Source organism: Grus americana, chromosome 19 (genome assembly GCF_028858705.1).
Source record: "Grus americana isolate bGruAme1 chromosome 19, bGruAme1.mat, whole genome shotgun sequence".
In the NCBI taxonomy this organism is placed as follows: domain Eukaryota; kingdom Metazoa; phylum Chordata; class Aves; order Gruiformes; family Gruidae; genus Grus; species Grus americana.
In genome coordinates this window covers 12,717,688-12,742,875 of record NC_072870.1, presented here as the reverse complement: position 1 = coordinate 12,742,875, position 25,188 = coordinate 12,717,688, and the positions used below count along the sequence as shown (strand labels likewise).

General features: G+C 51.5%; 1 long non-coding RNA gene across 8 annotated transcripts in view; it reads left to right on the top strand.

The window, feature by feature from the left end:
• The window catches only part of LOC129215138 (uncharacterized), a 123,180-nt gene that overhangs the window by 74,532 nt on the left and 23,460 nt on the right, over positions 1-25,188 (top strand). For 5 of the 8 annotated variants that reach the window (XR_008579915.1, XR_008579909.1, XR_008579912.1 and 2 more), the window contains one exon: positions 15,523-16,995. This is a non-coding gene — a long non-coding RNA (uncharacterized LOC129215138). The remainder of the gene's footprint in view (positions 1-15,522; positions 16,996-25,188) is intronic. The other 3 variants (XR_008579916.1, XR_008579910.1, XR_008579914.1) reach the window with 3 other exon arrangements.

The following is a 25,188-nucleotide window of genomic DNA, read 5'->3' as shown; positions in this document are numbered from 1 at the left end:
CTGTTCAACACGGGTGAACTGTACAGCAGGGGAGGAAAAGCAGCGCCTGGTTTCTCTGCAGACGAATGAGCTGCAGCAGAGGAGGTCCCGGTACCCGGGATGTAAATGGGCGCTGGCGGGCAGAGGGGACCTGCCGGAGTTGCAGAGTCCCCGCAGAAGGGCGAGAGTCTCCTCATCCTCACGGCTCCCCCGCCTTCACCAGCTTTATCTTGAAAAACGGGGTGAGGACGAAGGGGGAGCATTCCTGGGTCAGCAGCCGCATCCCACCGGCAAGGCCCGTGCTGCCTGTTCAGAATCCAGCCTGGCCCCGCTCTGCGGAGCTCGTGGGGTACCTGTGGGTTGGACTCCGTGGCTGCCCAGGCCGTCTGACCGAACCGGGGACCCGCCTGGGGCTTGGGGCTGCCCAGGGATGGTTGGGGATGGGCTGCGGGGCTGCCCAGGCCGTCTGACCGAACTGGGGACCCGCCTGGGGCTTGGGGCTGCCCAGGGATGGTTGGGGATGGGCTGCGGGGCTGCCCAGGCCGTCTGACCGAACTGGGGACCTGCCTGGGGCTTGGGGCTGCCCAGGGATGGGCTGCGGGGCTGCCCAGGCCGTCTGACTGAACCGGGGACCTGCCTGGGGCTTGGGGCTGCCTGGGGATGGTCGGGGATGGGCTGCGGGGCTGCCCAGGCCGTCTGACTGAACCGGGGACCTGCCTGGGGCTTGGGGCTGCCCAGGGATGGTCGGGGATGGGCTGCGGGGCTGCCCAGGCCGTCTGACTGAACCGGGGACCCGCCTGGGGCTTGGGGCTGCCCAGCTCCCCCTGGGTTCGGCGTGGGAAGGGTCCCACTTGTCACCACGCTCCTGCCGGGGCGAGGGGGGTGCGGGGCGGGCGGCGGTGTGGGGTCCCTGGTGATGGCAGCCGCAGAGCGTGGGGTGACGAGCTCCGCGCCGCCCCACGAGGCCCCGGGGGCAGAGTGATGCAGTCAGGCAGGTAACCGGGGCTGCGAGCTCTGAATACGGATTTCCCGAATGCAAGGCAAAAACGTGTGCAAGAGGCTGGCTTTGTGCTGCGTTCACCTTTGTTTAAAAATGTCATGCTCGAATGAGTCAGAAGGCTGTTGATGTGAGGGGGAGTATGGAGAAGCATGTATGACTAAGCCGTTTTTCTTCTGTACTGGTGGATAATATATGCAAAGTAAGTTTCATGAAATAACAACCAGATCATTTTGTGCAGTCACAGCTTTCAGATTTGTCATTCCTTCTGGGGATGGGAAAGACTTGTCAATCCATTATGTAAAAATCAAGGATGAATATTGTGAACAAAAGATCGTTAACATCAGCATTACGAGAGGGGGAAGTAGGTTTGGGTTTTGTGCTTACTGTTGTGTTGTGGTGGGGGTTTTTTGTGTAATTAGTGTCACTGAATATACAGCTTTTGAAGGACTTAATGCGCAGGAACATCTGCTCTCAGACTCTGGAGCCCTTAGCACTCCTGTCCCGTGATGGCAGGCATACTGGGTGCCAGCGTATCGTCCCAGTGCACGTGAACTTTCTTGCCAATAACAAGGGTGAAAGATATTCAAAAAACCCTTCTGCTGATGGTGCGCAGAACCGTGATGTGCACGTTACAGGCAAGGGGACTGGGAAGAGAGGGCAGGATCCGTCCTCGGCTGGTGTAAATGCAGCATAACCATGGGCAGTTCTGCTTGCTTCTGCGCCCGTGAACACTAGCCAGGATTTGGTCCTCATTAGTTCTGTGTTACTCGCTTATGCCAGTGGCTTTTGCACGGAAACAGGAACACTGTGTAATCACCTCTCACTGTGTATATTCCTAGTAGAATAGATAAATCCTTTCGTTTTGACATCATAATTAGCAAGATAGAAATTATCATGTCCCCAAACCAAAGACAATTTCAGAAGAGAGGAAAAAAAAAAAAAACCTGCACAAAAACTGAGCTAGAACTGATAAACTTTGGATGCAGAAATCTAGTTTTTATGCAAATGCCCTAATTACAGAAAGAACAAGACACAGCATCTGCAGAGAATAAATGCTACACAAGCAGGATTGTTTTCAGATGAAACAGGTTTTTTCTGAGCTCTTCCCGTGGTACCAGCGGGTCTGGGGGTCCCTCAGGACGTGCAGCGTCTCGGAGCTCGGCAAGCAGGCAGTGATGTATTCGTGGTGGTAGTGGAACCGGCAGCGACACCGCCGTGAGTTGGAAATGTGTCTATCAAAGCTGCAAGGGCTTAAATAGAAACGATGAGAAATCCGTGTGTGGGAAGCTGGCCCAGCTGCTGTCCGTATCTGGTCTGTCTCTAATAAATACGCCAGCCCTTAGCTTTCATCAGCATCAAGCACATACAAGGGACAAGTGCGTATACTGCGTCTAATTCCTACCAGTTATCTCTGTGATTTATTATGCCTTTACTGGAGTCCTGGTGACGCTAATTACTATGTACGATTGCTGTGATGGTGACGATAAGAGTTTAGAGGTGATGGTCGGGTGTCGGGGCCTCATGACACAAAGCCTGACTAGAGGCATAGGTGCCCAGGGGGCTTGCAGCCCGAACTCCTGCCGTGCAGAGACCCAAGGGCATCAACTCCGGGCTGCAACAGCTCCTGAAACACTGCGGGGCTCACGTAGGGTGAGATTTGTCTCATTAAACCTTAGGTATCTGAAGGTGAAGCACTCTAAACTAGTTGTCAAGGGCTATCTCCATCGTTAGTAGGGACAGATCCCATCTGGAAGGAGAAAGATCTGGTTTGGGATGGGGTGAATATTTCGCAGGAGAGGGACCACGAGCCTCAGAAGATGACTGGGTACTGGAGAGTGCGAAGGCCCCTGAAAGCCCTTAAGGTTGTCATGCCTAAGATTTATTCTTGCACTTTTAAATCATTATTCATTGCTCATCCCTTTCCTCTCCAATTTCCAATGAAACTAAAGGTCTGATTTAAAGTGGAAAAGAAATTGCTTTAAAACCTGCTATGTTGAAAAAGACTAAAGGTGCTGCTACTCAATTTTTGTCATTCTGACACCTCAGTAAGTGTTGCGATGCAGAACAGTGAGGGACTGGTACCCTGTGGCTTGCTAGTGGCTGCCAGTGGAGTAATGGTACAGGAGACTACGGGGGGTACTGGAACTCCATCATCTTTGTTTCTGTCCTTTGTTTTGCAGTAAATTCCCTTTTTCCCCTGTCATTCAGTAAAAACAAAAAAGCTCGGAACAGCCCTACTTATGTTCTTTTTTTTCCCCATTTAGTGAATAACCCCTTGCTCCTTTCAGCTGTATGTCTCAGCTTCACAAACTCCAAGCCTACCTACAGGTGGGAACTGATTTTGCTCTTCCCGCCGTTCGTGAGGTCTGAGGGGCTGCGCGAGGGGTCGGCTGCAGGGACTGCCCTCCTCGTCTCGCCTGTTCCCCGCTGGTGCCGGGGCCTTGGATGTCTGCAGCATCCCTGACCTCCTCTAATCTTGACTCACTGGCTTTTGCGGTGTTTGTCCAAGCGGTTTAGGGCAGCAAGGGACGGACAACAAATTCGCATGCTCAGGGTGGTGGGACCAGGGGATGCAGCATCTTTTTTGCGCTAAACCCTCTGCCTTACCGCTGTCCCTGGAGATACCTGAGGCTCTGCCACTTTGGGTACAGGAAGACCATTTTAGCAGTTGTCCACCACCCAGCCACGGCATTTCTGCTGGTTTTGGGGAGCAGCGGGCAGGCTGGCTTGCTGCCGTCCTGGAGAGGAGCCGGTGGAGGTGCTGCCAGCAAGGAACCACTTCTGTTCCTGCCAGCATTGCTCTGCATTGCTGGGAGACACCGATAGCCGGGCGGTGCTCTGGGCACGCGTTAGCAACCGGGCTGAAAGAGGACGGCTGTCAAGGTGTCCGTTCGTGCCCACGTCCCCAGGGCGATAGCAGAGACCTTGGCCCAAGACACTTCTGCAGAGCCTGTAAGATCTGTGGGGGGCTGGGGACGCTCTAGTTTTGTAGATGTGTTGGGATGAACTTCAAGTATCATGTAACTGGCTGTCGTCTGTGTTTAATTTCTCTGTCTTTGGCATTTAGGGCCAGCTTCTCCCTATGCAAATCAGCCTAACATCAATTTCTCCCTTCAGAGTGACAGTAACTGGCAGCATTTCAGAATATGACCTGCATTTACAGGGCCCTGCTGACCCTCTTTTGAGTGTGTATATATTTATTTAAATGATTTGTCTACTGATATATGGCAGCTTGGCGAAATGAGTTGTTACCACATTAACCTTTCAAGCACTTAAGTCCAGTTTAAGTGATTATTAGATCAACTTTGACAGAATATTGGCATTATCATAGCTTATCTCACATCTACTGTAATACAGCATTTCAGGTTTTTGCTGGAGCCACCACCACCATCCTAGCATTTCAATCAAAACCGCAGTTTTCTCACTCTGGTTTTAGAAATTTCAGTTCTCAAAACAGCGCTATTAGTAGACTGCCACCTAACCGTGTTTTTAAAAGCTTCCTAGCTCTAGCAGACCACAGGTGCTGCCTGCAAAAACGTGAATCCAAATCTCTTCATTTAAGCTGCTAAACCCACAGCCGCTGCTGCTTGTCCGCGCTGTTTTCTGGACGCGCTCCCTCCCTGCAAACCCCCGTACGCGTGCACCGGCCGACGGACGGCCAGCGCGCACAGGGTGCTCGTCAGACAGCGGCGTACAGAAATCAGATTTGTCGGTGACGGTGCTGAGGGTCACCCGGAGAGCCGTGGGGTCACCCCAGCAGCATCGCGCCCTCCTGCTCAAAAAGCGCGCCTGGCAGGGCGCGTGCTGCCCGTTGCTGTTGCTGTTTTCTCTGTTAGATTGAAAGACATTTAGGCCCTTGCGTTTTTCTCCCTGTGAACACATTAATACCCTGTAATCAAGTCACCTTTAGCCTTTTTTTTAATAAACTAAGCAGATCGAGCTCTTCAATCACTCGCCGTAGAGCATTTCCTACAGGCCTCAATAATTTTTTCAGGTCCTTTCTGAGCTCCCTCCGATGTTTCATCCATGAGCAAGCCGGAGCCTTTAAAAATATCTCAGTGTCATCTGTAAGCCTCAGTCACATTTCATGAGCTATGTCTGGTGTTTAAGGGATGAAAAAATAAGAAAGAAAAAGAAATGAAACTCCACACTTGTGCATAGATAACATTAGCAAAGACATCTGGATGAATATCATCGCTTGAAGCGATTTTCATACTATTGCTTCTGGTATCTGAGGAGCAAATAGCCTCTCATTTAATTTATACTGTAATAAAATCTCCTATTGATTTTAATAAAATTGAAGATGATAATTTTGAATGAAATCCCTAAGGCAGCTTCTCTATAAAAACTGACTCTTATTTTCTTTGCACGTGTACTTTGCAATTCATGGCTGATAACAGCGAACTGGGACTTTGTTTCTGAAAAAGCTGGGGAATAGTTTTGAGTAAAGAGTGTGAAGAGACCCTTCATTAGAAAATAGGTGTGTGGAGAGTTCCGCACAAAGCCCAGCCCTGCTGTTATGTTCAAGTACTGTACCGCTGACAGGGATTCGCCGCTTTCCCTCCCGTCCCCGTCCTGCTCTTCCCTGAGGTGACAAAAGGTGACGCAGGCGCAGGCTACCAGCCAGACCCCGTCCCAGCATCACTCACCTGTACCGGTGCCCTGGTCCTTACCTCCTCAAGAGGCACCGCGGACGGGTCCTGATGGGACGGGAGAGCCCAAACCGGCCGCAGGGTTGCAGCGGGCTGCCGGGGAGCAGAACATGGGCAGCAGGACAAGAGCCACCCTTGAGGGACGTCCCCGGTGCAGAGGCTGCGTCCCAAGCTTAAAGCTGCCATTGAAACCAGAATGCCCTGGAGAACCTCTAGGGACTTAGTAGTTGTTGTTGTTATTTATTAAACTGCTGTGGACTTTGCATTTTACAAATCTTTAGTATTTGCTACGCACCCCACACGTATAAATCTCGTCGGTGTTATTTTTCTGTCCAGCCTTGGCAATAAGTTTAGTCGCATATGAGAATTTGTGGAACTACAACTTAGAAATGAGATCTGCTGAGGAAAACCACAACAGCAGCATAATTAATATTCACCTTGATGTTCAAATTTCACTTTGAAACATACTTCCACAAGATAAACTGCTAAGCAGAATTAGGATTTCATTGTTGAATGAATATTCAATATGCTTTTAATACCGCTTCCTTCTACTTCCCCAAAGCAGTCTCTAGTGAGACATCTCTGATCAGTTTTGTTGCTAAAGTCCAAGGGAAAAAAAATGCAACGCAACAAGAGGAAGGTGCTGAAAAAGAAATGCAGCCAGAACGCCGGGACCAAACCTGCTCATCTGTTGCAGAGTTTGTCTTAATCCGCGCACCTGGAAGTCGCAGCCAGGGCTCCCTTTGCGAAACAGCAAGCAGGCGGGCACGTTGGGGGCGGACGGAAGGTCTCAAAGCGGGTGCCTGGCGAGAGGCGGTGGCACCGGTGCCTGGTGCTGGCTTTGCTCTGCCAGCCTTTGGCAAGGGCACGGCCCTTCGCCAACCGCGGGGCTCCATCCGTGCCCCGGCCGCCGGGCAGGGCTAGGGAGACCTTCCAGCCTCCGGTGACAGTGGGACACATGGATTTTGCACTTTTGCATGTTTTGTTGTTGTCGTTGGAGCTGGGGAGATAGAAACGGTGTTTCAGAAGGAAATGCCTCCAGCTCCCCAGGGGACCCGCCAGCTCTGGCCTCGTGCAGAGAGGAACCTCCAAAGAACAAACCACAATAATAATTTTGATCACTCATCCTCACACTCGAGCACTTTATAACCTGATCTTTCCACAGGAAGCCTGCAACACATTCGCTAGGGAGCCTTTTATCTCTAAATAATGAGCTGCGGTGTATAAGATACTGAGAATTAGTGTGATGCTTATAACGTGGCCCTGGAAAGTCCCTGTGCGTGGGGTTGTAACCAAAGAGCGGGAAGAGCGGGTGCTGGTTGTGGTGCTGGGGCTGTGCTGGAAGCAGCCGGCACGTTTAGGTGCAGGGCTGGGCACGGGAATTGAGGGAATCGAAATCCCTGGACACGTGCAGTGAATCGTATTAAGTGCTAGGGAGCATTCTCATCACCCCTCTCCGTTTTCTGCCTTCTCCCTTCTGCACGTCCGCTCTTTCTCCCTGACTTACTGCACTTCTGACGCATATTTGACCGTGTAATAAGCAACAATAGGAGTGAGCTAAAACTGGCAATTTTTTTCTCCCCTTTTCTCCTTCCTCCCCCGCTTTTCTGGTGGAGCTGTGCCGGTCTGCCCACCCTGCCGGGGGCTGCCGCGCGGGAGGTGCAGCCCTCCTCCGGACGTACCCTGGCAGTGACCTACAGCCCCAGGAGCTGGTGCTCCCCTCTGCTCCGGCCAGACGAGCTGGGGCTGGAGCATCTGCATCAACACGTCACGTTCCTGAAAAGACACGCGCACCAAAAATATCACTTAAAACTTTTGTAAGACTAGCTGTTGTGCAGGGGGTGCTATTTTCTCATTACGTTGCTATCTTAAGGGAAATAAGGAATTATTTTCACATTAGATTTATACAGTCAATAAGACACGAGTTGAATAGTGAATAAGCAGCCTGGAGGAAATTGCCTTGTCACAGCGCATGAGGATCTGGTGAGAGCGTTGCGTTATCTCTGCTATGCAATTGCAACACAGGGCAAAAAGAGCCATTCGTATTTCGTCCTGCTTCCTAGCTGGCTATTTTTCTTTCTCAATTTGTTTGTTAATTATGGGAAAATACATAATATAGAAACTGAGGCTATGATCCCATAGGGTATTTAAACACATATCTAACTTAGGGCATGGAATTAGGTCAGTTGTTTTCCCTGGAAGTGCATTTGTTGGAAACCATATTTTTGCTGTGCAAGGTTTAATTGGAGAAAATCCTTAAGTATTATTTGTGTACACAGAAATGAAGTATATCAAAAGATGAGGGAAGACCGATCAGCGTAAAGGCTCTGTGTGTGTGTGTTTGCTCTGACCAGCATAGGAAGCCAGGATTGTACCTGAAAATGACATTCACCTCTCTTGAGTAATATTAAGATCAATTTACATCTTGTCCCTATTTTGAGGATTTTTACTGGAGCCTTCTGCTGGCCTTTGCCAAAGGAGGAGACTCACCCCTAAATAACATTTAAACTTTGGAGCAGGAGATCTAGGAGCACTGCTAGCATCGTTCAGATTTAGCACATCTGCTCAATACGAGCAAGCAGACTCAGGCCAAACCAAGCACCTTTTCCACTCCCCGCGAGGGAGGGGCGGGCTGGGGTCCCCCCGGCGTTCTGCCTCTGCAGGGTCGTGGTGCTGTGCCGCACTGCACCTCACTGGCAGGGAAACGTCCCTGCCCCCAGAACTGTAGCTGTGGTTAGCGTGCTTGGGGGTCAGAAATAGTCCATCCGCGTGGCTTTAGCAAGGTGGTGGGGGGCAGGAGCTTTGCTGTTCTCTGATGCCGTTGTTGAGCAGGCAGCCATTGGATACGGCACGGCCATCAGATACGGCACGGCCATCGGATACGGCACGGCCATCGGATACGGCACGGCCATCAGATAGGGCACGGCCATCGGATACGGCACGGCCATCAGATACGGCACGGCCATCGGATACGGCACAGCCATCAGATAGGGCACGGCCATCACATAGGGCACGGCCATCGCACGCAGTGCAGCTCTGAGCGCGCAGCAGTGCTGGCCAGGCAGTTTTAATGTGCACTCTCACAGTCCCGGGGCGAGCGGGGGAGAGTAGCCCTGCTGTGATAATGGCAGCCGGGCGCATTAAAAGATGACTCGCTTTGCCAAGCGCTGCTGGTCAGGGCTGTTCTCCGCTTCGGCAGGAGGAGGGAGGGGGGCTGCTCGCTGCCAGCCACGCCACCGCAGGCCAGGGCCCCAGAGCCACCCGTGGCGCTGGAGGGCCGAGCGCCGGGAGGGTCCCTCCATGCAGGCTGAGGTGTCGTTCCCACCACTGGCGCGGCAGACCCCATGGGACCCCCCATGCCTGCTGCCAGGGTCTCCTGGTGGAAACGTGGCCCCGGTAGAGGTGCAGAGGGAGGCTGTAGGGCATGGGGAGGCAATGCCGGCTCCTCGCGTTCCAGAGAAGGTGTACAGAAAATGCCGGGCCAAACCAAAAGGTGCCGGTGCTCTTCATTGCAAAGAGCCCATTCCCTCTCCTGGGAGAAACAAAGGTCTCCCGCCCATGCAATCAAAGGCATGTTGGTTTTTTTCTGCCCGTTAGCTTTGCTCACAGCATGTTTTTCGGAGCATGGATTATTTTGGGTAGATGAAGAGTGGTTCTCTCTGCAGGTGATGTGAAAACAAGCACTCCCCTTGATTGGATTGCTCCTTCACAGCAAGTCCCGTGGGTAAATCTGCTGTCTCTGCATTGCAATCTGAGCGCACATCAAGCACTCCAAAATTTATCTTCCAGTGTTGCAAGTGGAATGGGTACAAATGGAAATGCAGGAAATTACGTTTAACATCAGAAAAAACTTCTTTACTGTGAGGGCGGTCAGACCCTGGAACAGGCTGACCAGAGAGGCTGTGGGATCTCCATCCTTGGAGATACTCAAAACCCGACTGGCGGTGGGTCCTGGGCAGCCTGCTCTGGGTGACCTGCTTGAGCAGGGGATGGAGGCTTCTCATTGGAAATTGTGTATTTGACAATCCTCCTCTTGTTCCCACCTCCAAAACCGCCTCAGTCGCTTCTGAAAACAATATTTTGCGTTTAGAGTTGCAGGTGTTGTAGGAGGTGTTATGGAGGAAGGACTGAACCTCGGGCTTGTAAAGAAATGGTCTGGGCGGATTGTAGAGACAAGATACTCAAATGTTGATTTGGAGGAAAAAGCCACAAGATGTGTCCTCTGACTGTGATACCCTGCCCAAACGCTGCAGAAGCAAAAGGGCTGTGCTCCTGAAAGGAGATACTCGCACCTCCGGGAAAGGTGGGATGAGATTCCTAGTGCTGCAGGAGATGGGTGAAAGCATCCCACAGGGTTCAGATGCTGTTCAGTCTTGGTCAGCTAGGCTTAAACCAGTAAAAAAGCAAGAAACAAGATGTCTCGAGCTGCCATAAGAGCAGCTGTATTTGCTTTATTTACCGCTTTTTTTTCAACAAGAAAGAAAATAAAAAGGAAGAAAAAGGAGCAGGGAACCCAGCAGGACCTCTGTTCCGAACGTGCAGGCGCCAGGGCTGAAGCGCAACCTGCCCGTCCTGGTGCTCCCTCCACTCCCACCGCACACCTCCAGGTCATCGCGGGGGCCCTGCGTCGTTCTGGAAACGCACCGTCTTTTCAGGGAGCCTTAGACCGCTGCAGGCTTCAACGGAAAGGGATACAGGGAAGCCTTCTATTCGAATGTATTTCTGGCTTTGGAAGATACGACTTTCCAAGAAAATTATGAGACCAGCCATGCTGAGCCTGGGAGTGCTCAAATGCTCTCTAATTAGGCTGCTCTGGCTTTACGCTTCCCAGCAGGGGTATTTCTATAATATCGATGGTAGCCAGTTACTGCTGCAATCGAGCTGTTCCTACGGCGGAGTGCGTCCTCGTAGTGGTTTTCAAGGACTGGCACGTATGGCAACGGAAGTCTGCGGGGGACCCCCCCAGGCACCCCGCTCAGCCCTGCCGGGGACCCCACCCGTCCCGTGCGTTTCGTTCCTCTCTCGCCTCCTCACGCAGCTGCACCAGCTCAGTGCTCTGTCCGTGGCTGGGTGAGCGGTAGCTAATCTTCGCAGCAGAGGATCGCTGTGGTTTCAGGTGCTGTGTTCTGCGTACGCATCTGCACTGCACGTGCGAACAGCCCAACCGCTGGCTGCCCCCGCGTTTACCCCTGCGCTGAGCTCAGTGGAGTCGCCCCTCTGCTCCCTGCACAGCCTGGAAGGAGTCGTGGAGGGAAAAGCTTCGTGGGAAGAGATCAGCGCTGTCGGGGAAGAAGCACCTCTGTGAGCAGCAGCACCAGGGAGGAGGATTTCCTTTGACCCAGAACTGCCGGTCAGCCCGCTCTGCAACCAGCAGGCTGATTTGGGGTGAAACTTGTCAGAACTTTGGCAACTCAGAGGCCCTGGAGTTCTTGCCAAATTCCTTGGAAAACGGGCAACGGGATAAAAACGTATTAAAAGGGTTTGTGATGGAGGATGAAGAGGCGAGGCTATAAGGTGACCTACTAGCCAGCAAAGTTAAAGAAGAATCATTTCCTCAGGAACTTGTACCAAAAACTTGTAGCGCTGAGAATCTGCACGTCCCTCTCACACTCATCAAACCCAGTGAAGCCGCGCTGACGTGCGCCCACACAGCACCCGCGTCTGAGCACCCTCCCCGACCAAACCCACCGCAGCTTGCAGGGCGGACAGCCACCTCGTCTTGGCAGCAGGTAAACAACCTCTGCTAATGAAGCCTTGGTTTTCCGAGTCAGGCTTTAATTCCTTGAAAATGTAACGCTGGGTTGTTTGTCAGTATGCTGAATGCTAAACGGGCAAGGGGATGACGTCCCTGTTCCCTGGCCTGTCGTGTAAATCAGGGAGGTGACAGGTTTTCAGTCTCCAGGGGATAGTTTGCAGAACAGATGGAGGTTGTGGAGTGCAGGTGACATTGAAAGACTCATTTGAAAATCTCCACCATATTAAGTTGGATGTGGACCCAGAGATTGGGTAATTGTGCAACTGTGGGTGTCCCAGGGACTGCAGATCTTAAATGACAATTTAAAAATGCAGGTATGGAGGACGCTACTTCACTGAGGCTCCTTAGAGACACATTTCCAGAGGCCTGGCGTCACTGGATAGGACTGTCAGATATTTTAAAAGCCTCATTCACTACTTGCATCATTGCACATCGATGGAGGCATGGCCACAGATCAGAAATATGGGAAGACTAAGACTGGAAAACAAAGCCTAAGATCCATAGTTACTTAGGCGGTCCTGTGCATTTCAGCACGGTGAGGTACCTGCCCCACCGTTAGGCGCCTTTACCTCTACTCACCGCCGAGTTGCTCCACGGGCAGTGTGAAACGCGGCGGCCCCCCGGCTCCAGTGGCACTCCCTGGCTTTGCCAGGCTGAGAGGCTGGCTGTGAAACCGGCGGGTGCTCCCCCTCCGCGGCTCACGCTGCGCTGCTCGAGGCTTCGCCTGCCCCAAGGAGCAGATCACGCTCTGCAGCACTCGAGTGTTAACACAGGCTTGACATCCGTGTCCGCCGAACAGCAAGTTTCATCGTGTTCCTGGAGCTGTTTCCTTTCACCAGGATGCTGCACAAGCTGCTTCCTCAACTCCCGCAGCCCAGCCATCCCCTCAGCCTGCCTCTGCCGCTTCTCTGCACGCCTCTGACGTCCCGTCTGGGCACGGCAAACCCCACCTAATGCCAGCCAACAGGAGCAAGCGCCGTGCCCGGAGCCGCAGAGATGCTGCTGCTGCAGACCGCAGTAGCTGCAGAGTGCGCTCGCGGGGGGTTAGGAAGCACACCTCAGCGGAGCCGTCGAGGGAGCTGGAGAAGGCGCAGACACACCCGACAGCTCCCGAACACACGCAGCATCGCTTTCATCACTGCGGGCAAACGTGCGGCAGGAACAGAAATGGGAATTGATGGCTTAAAAACCGCACACGTAGTTGCAGGGAGAAAGGGTGAAATTCTGGACCAAAGAATGCGGTTTTTCAGCCAACTAGCTGCAGCAGGCAGTTCTGCCCTGCATCCATGGAAACAGCCTGCACGAGAGCTTGCCGGTGTTTGTTTCACTGGGATTTGTATGTGCACGACTGTGTTGTCATCAAATGCTGCGTAATCAGAGTCAACATTCACTGCTCAAATTACGCGTTCTTCCTTTGGAGACCTCCACGCGCTTTGCAAGAGGGGGGCGGCAGGCAGAGGCCGGGCAGCCGGCAGCAGCCGAGTGACCCGCAGCGGGCGCAGGCAGGCGGGGAAGGGGCAGAGTCGTGCCCGGGGCAGTGGGGATGCCCGATGCCGGCTGGCAGCCTGGGCCCTGCCGCCCTCCCCGGGGACCCGGTGCAGGGGCTGCCAAAGAGCGCGGGGGCAGGCGGGAGGGCAGCATCTTTCCACAGGAACCTTCTTCCCCTGTTGAATCAGTGAAGCTGCTCAGTCGGACTTCCAAATAACGCCTCAAACGTCAGAACGCTTTGTGGAGGCATTCCGAGAAGGAAGCACATGTCCTTTCCTGCGCTTAATTTTAAAATGTCCTTGAATTTATATTTTTCAAAAATAAAGCTGAAGCTGTGAACAAGAAATGTTTCTTTGAAATGTGTTGGGGAGGTACAGGAGAGCTGAAGAAGCGCAGTGCCCCTCTGAGGTCACTGAGAAATGTTGGAACCCCGAGATTTCTTGCAGAAGTTACCTGAAAAATCCTTTTTAACAGGACTTGCTGCTGCCACATCTGACTTCCCTGAAATGTGTTGGTTTATGTTTCTGTTTACCTCATTATGGAGGCAGCTGAAAAAAATGTGAGCTTTTGACAGGTACTAATTAGGCTTGTTTTTTCCTTTGGAAACCAATTCCCTGGTGCAGGTGGGCACAGGGAATGTGACTGGAAAGGAGCAGCAGCACTGGGGGGGACAGGGCTGGGCACCTTGCCTCCCGCTGCCTACGCCGGAGGCAACTGGAAGGGGAGCTTCCATCTCATGGGAAAGAGTGTTTATGAGGGGGAAATAACATGTATGGAGAGGGAGAGAGACAGAGGTGTGATTGGGAATGATGAAGTGGAGTCACGCGCAGGGCAGGTAATTAAAAAGAGAGAATTCTGCTCCGGGAAAAACCAGAGTGTGATTGATAGCATGGTACCCTGGCCGTGCCATCTCGGGATCCCAGGTGCCACGGCTGTCTGGAAGGGAAGGAGGCTTGCAGGGAAACGAGAGAATTTAACAAAATTGCTTGCAGAAAATGGTCTGGAGTCGAGAGGCTGACATTTTCTGATGGAGAAGAGGTCTGCTGGGAAATTTTCACCCCGGGCTGTGTGCAGCAGCCAGGTCCTGCTCAGCGAGCGGTGGCGGTGGCATTGCTGGCTGCTCAGCAAGTGGCAGAAGCAACAAGGTGGCTCTGTGCTGGGCAGCGGAGTGGGGGACGGGGAGAGCGTGTGCGTCCCGGGGTCTCTGTGGGAACAGAACCCTTCAGATGCTGTTTGCCTTCCTGCAGACCACTGCCACCGGAGCTGCAGGGGGACCTGCTGGGTCGTGACACCCCGCTGCGCTCGGCCCTGCTCACGAGATTTTAAAGTTCCTGCTGCCTCTTTGTTTCCTTGCACCTGGACACCGCAGCAAGGATTTGTGCAAGGTTATTCCTTGGCACCCTGCGTGAGTTCTGCTTCATTTCTTGCCAGGACAATCCAGCTGGCTGCAGGCAGAGGCGCGTGCCGGGGTTAGGGAGTCAGCCTTGCGGCCAGGACGGCGGATGCAAAACCCTGTTGTAGCACGGCTTCTTCCTGTAACCTCAGACGAGACTCTCGCCTCCCCCCACCTGCGGGAAGGGGACGGCAGAACCTCTCCTCCCTTGTCGCTTCGGAGGATGATTTCGCCAAAGCTGCTGAGATGAGGTGGTCCCTCAGAGGCTGGGGGTCGTGGCTTCTGGGTGTGTATCAGAGGCTCCAGTTCAGCAGCGCTGTCCATGGCTTGTTCAATTTTTTTATGTATTCATTTATTTATTGGAGAGACTTTTTCAGAAGAATGAGTTAGCTGTTTTGAACACGCCTTTCTGGTGCAGTGACCCTGATGGGGATGCAGGTATCTTGTAAGAAAACCAGAGACACCCAGACTCCTTTCCATTTGTCTTATTCATGAAGGCCAATTTTCTTCCCTTGCTTTATGTAATTGTCTCGTCCTCAATCTAATATTCCAGGTTTATGAGGAACAACAAATCAATACTCTCTTTTTTTGAAAACTGCTGATTAATTAATTGCTGGTGTCTGCCTGCATGCTACAATTGTATTAGATGTCAGCAGTAATTAATTTTTAAAGGAAATTGTTCTTGCTGATTTTTGGACACCAGCTCAGATCCCATCTTTACTGCATGTTCATCTGAAGGAACATTAGACAGCTCCCTGCTGGGGCATATTCCTGACTGATGGGGTGATGAGCAGACCCAGCTCGTGGGGAGAAAGGGAAGGTGACACATCGGCACTGTAGCTCCAGGGAGACTCTCACAGCATTTTCGCATTAAATATGTTACTTGGGCCTCTGAGAAAGTGAAAACGCATGCAGAAAACTGAGACAAAGATATATATCCCTTTGGAAAAAGAATAACCATCTTTACCAATGTAGGAAAAAAAAAACCCTCTGCCAGGTCCCCTTCTGCTGCTTTACAGACACATTTGCTGTTGTATCATATATACTTTGAAGGAAAATCAAACCTCAGCTTTTCTCTCTGGCATACAAATTACTTCTTGTTATAAACCAGACTGAACCGAGCTCTCGTTATAAGTTTTTAGAGAGACTACAGGATAGACAGGAAGGCAACGACCTGTCCTCTCCTCCTTTTTTCCTCACTGGTGATAACATGTATTTCTTGAAGTTTTACTCATATGGTTTCTCTCCCTTGAAGGTCAAGTGAGGAAGCTCAGTCACGACTCACTGCCTCCTACCTGCCAGGCCAGCTCGAAAAACATCTGTCTCTTCGTCCGACATCGAGGGGTATTCGAGACTGAATTCTGGGCTCTTCGCATTGCCTGTCCTTAACACCCCTGCTCAGAGCCTGCCCCTCTCTCCGAGCGTATAACGGATATACAACGTAATTCTTCCATTTATGTAAGCTCTCGTCTTGAAGCATGCGCTTCAAAAGAAAATCTCTGGTGGGTATAGGAATGGTATATATGTGGCCACGACTTCACCCACCACTGAAATGCAGCCGCCCCCGGGACTGGATGCTGCAGCTGCCCTGCGGTGCTGAGCCAGACGAGGGCAGAGGGAGATCGTCCTCCCCAGCTAACAGTGGGGGGGTTTGAGAACGCTGGGATATAATTAAACAAACTGGAATTAGGCCAGCATACCAGTGTTAACACAAAGTGTCAAGAACTCTAATATTCCAGGGGGTCCCAATTCACTGCAATTCTGCCAACTTTACAGCTTAATAAATGACACCAACAGCCCGGGAGCATCGGTACACCACCAGCATGAGCTACAAGCCAGCAAAACATTTGCGAGTTGGCCTCATTATAAGCATGTGCTGAAGTCTTATGGCCTTTAAACAATGGGGGAAGAGAAGAATACCTTTTGTCGATTCACTATTATGCTTTAAAAATGCCTAAAAATTCTAGTGAAACCTCAGCTCTCTCAGTTGTTTCAGTGACTTATTAATTTAAATAGTTTCTTATTCTGATAGACTTTTCCCTTTCCCTTTACCTGTTGCCTCAGGGCTATTTCTGTGAAATCACCTGAATTTCTTGTTGCATGAACATATTCCGATGCTAGCAGCACTGAATTACTCTGTCATACTGAGAATTAAGGGGTCATTTTCCAATGATGTTGCCTGTAGTCGGTATCCTTCCCTATCCCGGTTCGGTCCTCTGAGGGTCGGGCTTTTGATCTGCAGCTCTGAAGTAGCTGGGGGAGGCAGGGGCAGTGCAGGGGGCAGAGGTGATTTTAGCTTTGGCTTCCTCTTATTTCCCTCTCCTTGCTTTTTGGATACTTTTGCCCACCCTGACCTCTTTGTGCTTTCAGCAGCATCCCTGCCATGCCCAGGACGTGAGGGGATGGCTGAGCTGGCAGGCGCGTTTCCTCGGGCTCTGGAAACGGGTACCACTGCCGCAGGAGCCGGAGACAGGGCAGGAGCCGGAGCACGAACAGGAGCAGGAGCAGGGGCCGGAGCAGGAGGGTTCTCACCTCCCGGAGGACTCCACAAAGTTCATTGCATTGTTAAAGCTCCATTTGTCAAAGATGGGAGGAGGGAAAAAGATCCAAAGTCCTGATGTCATAGCAGTCTCTGCTTCCATCAGAAGACCTTCTCCAGACTGCCTGAAAAAATGCTCCTGCAGTTTGAGGTGCCGGGGATCTAGGTGTCTGACAGATGGGGAGTGAGGTAAGCACAAGTAAATCTGCTCTGAGTTGTGGAAAATTTATAATGACGGCAACTTGGGTCAAGTTTGGTTTTACACAAACTCTACTTGCAGCTGCGCTTCTACTCACAGCTTTGCAAAGACAGAAATTTGAGTCCTGTTACTGCAGGGGAAAATGCAGGATATTGGTGTTTGTGTGTCCGATGATTTCTGCTGGTGATGGGTCTGTGTCGGTAGGCAGTGCCGGTTTGCTGCCGTTCTGCTGGGGCCGTACAAACATCCCATCGGGGACTGACACGGGCTCCCCGTGTGGCTGCGGGTAAGTTACCTCCTTTGGCTGCATCTCCGCTCCCTCTCCAGTCAACGCTGGGATGATGGGAGCCTACGATCTGCCTGTCCTCTCTGCGCTTAAAACCCCTTCAGGGCAGGGGCAAAGCCGGGATGTCTGATGCTCTGAGTCCCGGCCCAGCCTGTGAGCTACGAGGATCCCTTCCCCAAAAGCTGTAAGGCAGCGCAGCCCTCCGGTGTGCCCGGGGACCCTGCTCGGCCCTACTGCTCGTGTGTCAGCCCGGTCCGCACGAGGTGGTCCGGTGCCCCCTGGGCCAGGGGTGCCGGGGGACGGCTGGCTCCACGGACCCGCCTCAGCAGCAGCGTAGGTGTTACCGTACCGAGTGCGGCGGCTTCGCCCTGCGCAAGGTCCCAGCACGGTCCTAGAAGACGCCATGGCTTCAAATACCCAGCCCTGGTGCAGGTGAACCCTGCCGCAGAGCAGGGACGCGGGAGGGCAGAGGAAAGGGGCTTTTCCGGCAAATGCACGGCGTAGTTGGAGCTGCGGTAAGCTCTGTAGGTGTAAAGGCGTGCGGAGGGTACCTACAGCTCAGATCTGCGCTGCACGCGTGTGATAACGTCAGCCGGAGACCTGGTCTTTTCACCCAAACCGTTCTGGATAGAGCCATGCTAACTCTTCTGACCTCTTCTTTGAAAACATTTGGAACCGCAATGTTCAAACAGTCTGGCAGAATATTTTTCACTAAATCTTGAATGTGGCAGTTACATTTTCTATACCATGCTGGAAAAAGGATTACAGTATTTACTGCAGAGACAGGAAGATTGATTCTCAGTTGGAAAATCTGCCAGATTTCTTGATTTAGAGAGCTGATGATTGGTGGAGTGCTTAGACTTGATTTATATCAAGTTTTCTTGCTTGCTTTCTCTCTTTCTTTTTTCCCCTGCACGTTCTTTTTATGTTAACACGAGCTAGTCTTATTCCGAAGGGTTCTTTGTTTAACAAATACTGGTTTGTTTGGATGTTTTTGATATTCAAGTCAAAACTCTTCTCTAACACCTGCTTGCTTGGAGTAATGTGACTAAATTTCACTTGCATGAGGTCTAAATAAAGTCACTGTGCTTTACGGTGAGACCACCTACGCTCCCCAGCGCTGGGGTCAGAGGCATGCTATTTCAGGAACACCAGTCCTTCCTAAGGACCTAATCTGAAATCTTCAAAATTATGCAGCGATCTAAGCTCATCCGTACGTTCTTCTGAAACACTTTAGACCCCTCTTACATGAGCAAATAATTTGACTCAAGGGGAGGCAAATACATCAACCGTCACACGGAGGCTCGAGGGTTTCCTGTGGCGAGGGCTGCCCCGCGCCGTCCCCGCCTGCAGCACCCGCGGAGCAGCCGCCCGTCTGCGCCCTCCGATTCGGACCCTGCTGAGGCGAGGAGGAGGAGGGCGGGGAGGAGGAAGGCGGTGGGGAGGGCTCCTGCGTGGGTTTCTAAGTCAGCTCTGCGGGGCTCTTAATTCCACTCAGGAGCTCTAAATTCAGCTGAATAATTTAAAACGGAGGCAAGCGAGCAAAGAAAATGAACCCATCAGAGGCAAAGAAACTTAAAAGGATAATTGATGCCCTATCGTTATCACTACAACAAGCATCCTATATCACAAAAGTAATACATGACACTCCTATATTACAACTAGTTCTGTATCATTAATTATACTATGAGAAGCTTGCTTTCCTCTGCTTTACTTTCTGGCCTAGCCAGCCAGGCTCTTAGTGCCTGTAAATAACTCGACCCAACGCCCATCTCTTCCACCCAGTCTTTGCTAACTGAGCACCCCGTGTGTGCTTTTGTCTTCTCTCCTCCTCTGATTTTCAAGGATTTTATTACGATTAATTAGTGCGATGTGTTATTGCAAAAATTGATTCACCAAATCAAATGATCATTAAAAAAATGCCAGGCAAGAAGTGATAGCTATTCTGTTTTGTAATATTAGCAATTAATAGTATTTATGAGGGGACGCTCACAGTGATTAGGGCAGTTGCAGTTGTTGCATTTGTATCAATCCGAACTGAGACAAAGTGATATAATTGATTATAAGAGAAGAGAGGAGGGAGAGAAGGATTAAAATCATAGAACATCTGCAGTAAGGCATTGATTTTTACTTTTTTTAATCTTTTTTTAATTCCCATCCCGCAGAGGGATGTTTTGTGAACAAAAGGATCAAATGCTTTGGGTAAACTACACCATGCTGAACTGGGCTGTGCAGCCCTGCGCTGTTCCCTGTGCTCTGCACCATCGCACCGAGGTACTTGTACAAACCATCCCCAGCAAAACAAGCGCTCCCATCCCACAGACAGTTAAACCCAAGCTTTTAATCTGAAGCACGGGCAGATGCTTGTTCCCCGTGTGGAAAAGTCTTCTTGGCCCAGAAAGCTCTGCAACAGATTGTCTAGACCTTTAAAAGTCAAGGTAAATAATATTTTCTTGGCCTAGCCATGGGAAGGAAGACAGTTCGTAGATCCGCGATTCCTCGTCTTGTTTTCAGGACTCTGTCTCACAGCTCACAATGTCTGATAAGCCTGGTTGCAAATGAACACGTGCATGTAAAATGTTTAAAAATGGTCCTCCACAAAATACCCATTAGAATTTAACATTTACAGTCATATGTTGAAGGGAAATTTTCTTTTCTTCTGTTCAAATATCATGTAGCTGAGCAGCAGCAGTCAAAGTGAGTAATAGTTGAATATGCATAATCTTGATCTAATTACATTGGTATTGAATTGCAGGTGAAGCATTAAATTGATTTGAAAAAAATCTCTTCGCAAGTATCTGGTATTGATGAAAAGGTCATTATGCATTTGCAGTGAAGTCTGCTTCTGTGCAATGAGGTCAGATCAAGACCAGCGTAGTACTTGTGCCTCCAGGGCTTGAGTGGGCGTCAAATTCTGCATGGGAGTAACACCGACCGGCGCAGGCATGAGTTTCACCCTTCATACTTCATGCAGCTTTCAGCTAATTAGAAGACATCTGGATTTATCTCTTATTAAATCTTTAGTGCTCTTTTAACAGTAAATGGATATATAATTAACATAGGCAATCTTATTAAATCCATATTAGGGCACTTATTTGAGACAATTGAAATTTTTAATTGGCGGTGTTGCTAAATGCCTCTCCTTCTTACAATAACGATTGTGGTTCCTTGCTGAACACGTCAGACCCGAGGCAGATAATACCCATCAGGATGTTCCTCGGCTGGCACACGAGCTTTGAAACTGAACAAATAATTCAGGCTGAATCGTTTCATTTTCAACAACCGTGCGCGGTTCGTCTGTGGATGCACCGAGTGTTTGCAGCGGTTTCACCCGTTTCTGCAGGAGGGGCCGGGGGGGCAGCGGGCTCTGCACCGGGCAGCTGGCGGGGAGCACCACGGGCACCTCCTGGCAGGTGAAATCCTGCTGAGGTCCTTGTGGCCGCATCAATCTTGTCTCTGCTGCTAATGAGGAAAGACTTGCTCCTCTTGCCAGCTGTAGTCGCTCCTCTGGCTTCTCTGGATTTAGACCTTCACCAGAGTCCTGAGACCAGAAATCTTGGCGTCGTCTTTGCTCTGAGCAGTTTGCTTTTACCCTTCTCTCTTCTATCTAAATCTGCCTTGCTCCATCTTCATTACATTGACAGGAACTCTGACTTGGTTGACCTTGTGCTGACTGAAATCCTCTTTTCTTTTTTTTAAACCAGATTTTTTTTGTATCTCGTTAAGCTTAGGGGCAACTCCTGCCGAGAGCAGCATGGATCCCAGCCATTCCTATTAAACGTCCCCCTCCCAGCACTGCGTTGTTGTGCAGTGGGACGGATGCTTATGTGCAGCGAAGGGGAGGCGACACAAGCCAAGGTGTTTTGGGTGGCAGGGGCACAGGTGACAGCAGCAGCCGGTCCTCAGATGGGGTCACCTGTGCAGGTGGGTGTCTAGTAGTACCGAAATACAGATGCCAGTAAATCAACATGTTAATTAATACTTTCAGAAGTGACCTGTGGTTTGTGATACCCCGTCTTTGTGCAGAAAGGAGCATGCCTGGGATACCTCATGGGAACGGTTTGAAAATGGTGGGCACAAACCTTCCTCGGAAGCAATTTCTCTGCCACTGTGGCCCAAGATGTGTCGGCAGGGAAGGGGCGGACGATGCTCTCGCAGTGTGGCCACCGCCTGGCTCTTTGTTCAGCTCAGTGGTGGCTCGGGGGGGACGGCGTGGCAGTGGGGACGGGGCGGCTGCTGGGGACAGAGCTCCTCTGCATCCCCCGCCACGGAGTCCCTTGGTCACGACTCGGAGGCCCCCAGTGACTTGCTAATCTTGGAAATCGTCCCCCGACAGATCTGTGGTGGGATCAGGACTAGGTCCCAAGCTGGTGGCTCACATCCCGGGCTCCCCAGGCACTGCCTGCGGCTCGGTGCCTGCGCCAGCCAGAGCAGCCCCTGCGCTGCAGTCGTGGCGGCAGTGCTCAGTGGTGTGTCCTGGGATGCTCTGAACGTGCAGAGGAAGTGGAAAGTCAGGAAAAAAAACAGGAAATACTGAAATAAAGCAAATAAATGCAGAAGCAGGTGGAAGGAGCTCAAGGTCATTTCTTGTTTTCCTCTGTATTCATTACTCAGACAAACAAGAAGCAACTTTTTTTGGGGGGTACAGCTGCTGTCACTGCTGCTGTCCTTTTTCCCCATCATCTTCTCCTTGATGAATACATTCAGATTATGTGCCAGAAATAAAAATCAGCCATCATGCTCCTGAAAGTAGAGGTCAAGATAACATCTGCCTTCCCTACTCTGTTCTGCACTTACCAGTGTAATAATCACGCACAGGAAACATCTGCTTTGGAAATAACTTAAGCAGTGAAGAAGCCTAGCTCCGTTGAGTCAGAGCATCCTGCGGTAACTTGTCATTATGGCCGTTTGTTTTTCCTCTGCTGCAGGGAGCCGTGCTACCCTTTAAATTTCCCTGTCCAAACTGTTTGCTTTTCTGCAAGACAATGAGAAGCTGCCAGCCTGCAGCCCAGCCTGCCAACTGGGCGAGTAGTCCCAGGACGTACACACGGGGGGGGGTGTGTGTATGAAATCGCATCTCTGGGATTTGTACTTCAGTTTGTGGTTAGACTGAAAGGCATCTTCCAGACCCGGAATATTAAAAGCCAGCTAGACTATTTTTGAGAATACGCTTTGTGTGAAGTGGCCAGGACCCCCACGCCATGCACGAGAGACCCTTTGGCTGGAGGATAAACCCTTGCGTATTCATACAACTCCAATTGCAAGAAAAAGCAGAGAGGGTCCCACAGGCAGCCCGTGACCAGGGACTGCGGGAGCCGATCTTCCGCTCGGACTGCTGTAAGGAGAAGTCTAACTGTATGTGTGGAAGTGTTTGGTTTAAACACGAAAGAGCCTGTGGCTCAGGTGGAATTGCAGGTCACCCCTGCTGTTCGGTGCGCTAAAGAACAACTCGGTGTTTGAGCTCTTTTCCATGTGCGCCTGTAGTCCCCAGCTCCTGGGCGCAGCACCAAGACCAGCCAGAAGCTGCTCCTGGCAGAGCGTTCTGACCTGCGTTAGAGTTGGAAATTTCGGCTGGGTGCTAGTCCCCAACCTGCACGCCAAGGAGGGCTCTGCGGTACGGGCAAGCAGACGGCTCGGCGTGCTTTCGCAGAAGGAAATACAGAGCTAAACAACAGCCGTGTCAGGGTCTAGCGTTACTTTACGAGGCAGTGTTTCAGTTCTTTTCAGGACCTCCACAATCACGGTGGTAGTGCGCTCCCTGAAGCCCCTTTAGACACTGGGGTGATGGTTGCAGGCGGTGGGAACGTGAGTCTGAGGACAGGAGTAAAGTAGGTGGAGGGACGGGAGGGGATGGAGCCTGCCCGGAGCAGAGCGGTGCCACACCGGGAGGGTCGCGTCTTCCCGTGTCCCCCAGGGCCGCGCTGCGTGGGGCTGCGCTGCCAGCCCTGCCGGGGTGGGTGGCCCTGACCCTGCACCCGTGAGAGGGAGCTGGGACCGCGGCGGGGGTGGCTCCTGCCAGCTCCTGGGGCGAGGGGCCGGGGCGAAGCCCCCGCGCTCCGCAGAGGCACCGGCGTTACGTGGCAAATAAGTGTGGAAAACCGCTGAGAGGAAAGTCGCGACCTGGTTCGCGGGCGGCCTGTAGGGCGGATTAGAAGGCGCCGTTGCTAATGAAGTGCTAGCTATGAATTATTCATCCCGCAGCAGGCTGAGTTGGTGCCGCCTCTCCCGCAATCAAGGGGCTGAGAGGGACAGGAGGCCCCGAGTTCTGCGCAGCAGACCCTCAGCCAGCCTTGTCCTTTCTTTTCTTTTTTGTGTCACCGCAGCTTGTGGAGAGCACCGTGGAATTTGTTCTCCTCCTGCCCTACTTGTCTCACCAGGCCCAGGCACATCCAGTCAGACCAGCAGCATTGGCCCAGCTCGGGCAGCTGCTGTCGGGGGCAGACGTAACCCGTCGCGGTGGATGTGCAGCGTGGCTGCGGCTTCGTCCCCGGTGGTCGTCAAAGCAGTTGGCAAGGCGGGAGGCTCTGCGGGGGCAAGGCTCAGTGCTGGGGGGAGGACACAGCCCCTGCAGCGACAGTCAGAGGGAGCCGGTGCGTGCCTGACTTAGGACCGGCGGAAATTGCTTTGTAAATCTTGAAGCAGATAATTTAAATAATCCTCATGCTTTTCACAACCTTTTATTCCTCATTTCCTAGTGGGCGAGCGTGCCCGGTCCCTCGGGAGTGACTCTGTGCCGCAGCGGGGCCAGGACGCCGCTTTCCTGGGTTCTCCAACGCAGCCGGGTCGTCGCTGCCCTCGGGGGCAGCTGGACTTAGACCTCCGCCCAGCAAAACGCTGTGCGTCGCCTTTTCTGTGAGAGTAGTCCCTTATTTATGTACTCAAAGTTAAGTGTGCATGTAAATCTCTTTCTGGTTGATTTGATTTTTTTTTACTGAGTTAGTAAAAATTTTTGGATTTTCTTTTTTCCCTCCCAAGCAGGAACAATTTCTTTTCTTTCCTTTTTGAAGAAGGACTAATTTTCTGAGCCATCTCTCTGGCAACTTGGAAGCCTGCAATTTGTGGAGCTTTTTGTTTTCCCTTTGGGTATGTTGATCAGCAGGGGAAGAATTATGCCATCACAGGAGAAGTCCAAAGACCAAATTCTTCTCCATACAGATTGCATCAATGAACCTTGTGTGCATAGCACTGAGATCAGAAATGGGACTCCAATCCTTGTCTGAAAAAAGGATTAAAATATCCTTTATTAGCATGGCATTGTTCCTAGCATTTTCACATGAGTAAAACCAGAGCTGGGTCAAACAAAGGTGACTAAAATAGGCAGAATGAACAGTTCCCTGAATGGTGTCTCACTCTCTGTTGCGTGTGAAGGGAGCCCAGGCAACTAAAATGAGACAAATACATTAATTCGTGGATAGCTTGGTGAGATAAGTTCCTTCCTAAGGACCAGCAAGTAGATCTAGATAACTTATAAGATTTTACCCAGTCTTCTACACATATGAATGTTCCCATCATGTTTGTGATGATGCGGTAGATTTGGGAAACAGGTGACGTTGCCCTAAAAAGGAGTTCCTTTGATCTTTCTTCTGGATTCTGCTCATGTTTAAGGGTGATGAGGAGAAAGGAATCTCACTCACGTGCCTGACACTAGAGTGAGATTTCTTCTTAGGGACAACTCTTCCCCCTTGTTTCACGTGCTGGCTCTGTCACCACCGCAGTCAGGACGGTGGCTGAAGCCAACAGCTGGTGAGAGCCACTGAAATCCTCGGGCACTTGTGGGGAGAAGAATTTGCCTCTGCTCCCTCTTTAACGCTAGCATTTGTCAGCCCGGGGATCGGCCGATCTCACCCCCCAGGGATGAACGTGACTCACTGAAGAACTGCCCTGCCGCTGCCCAGGC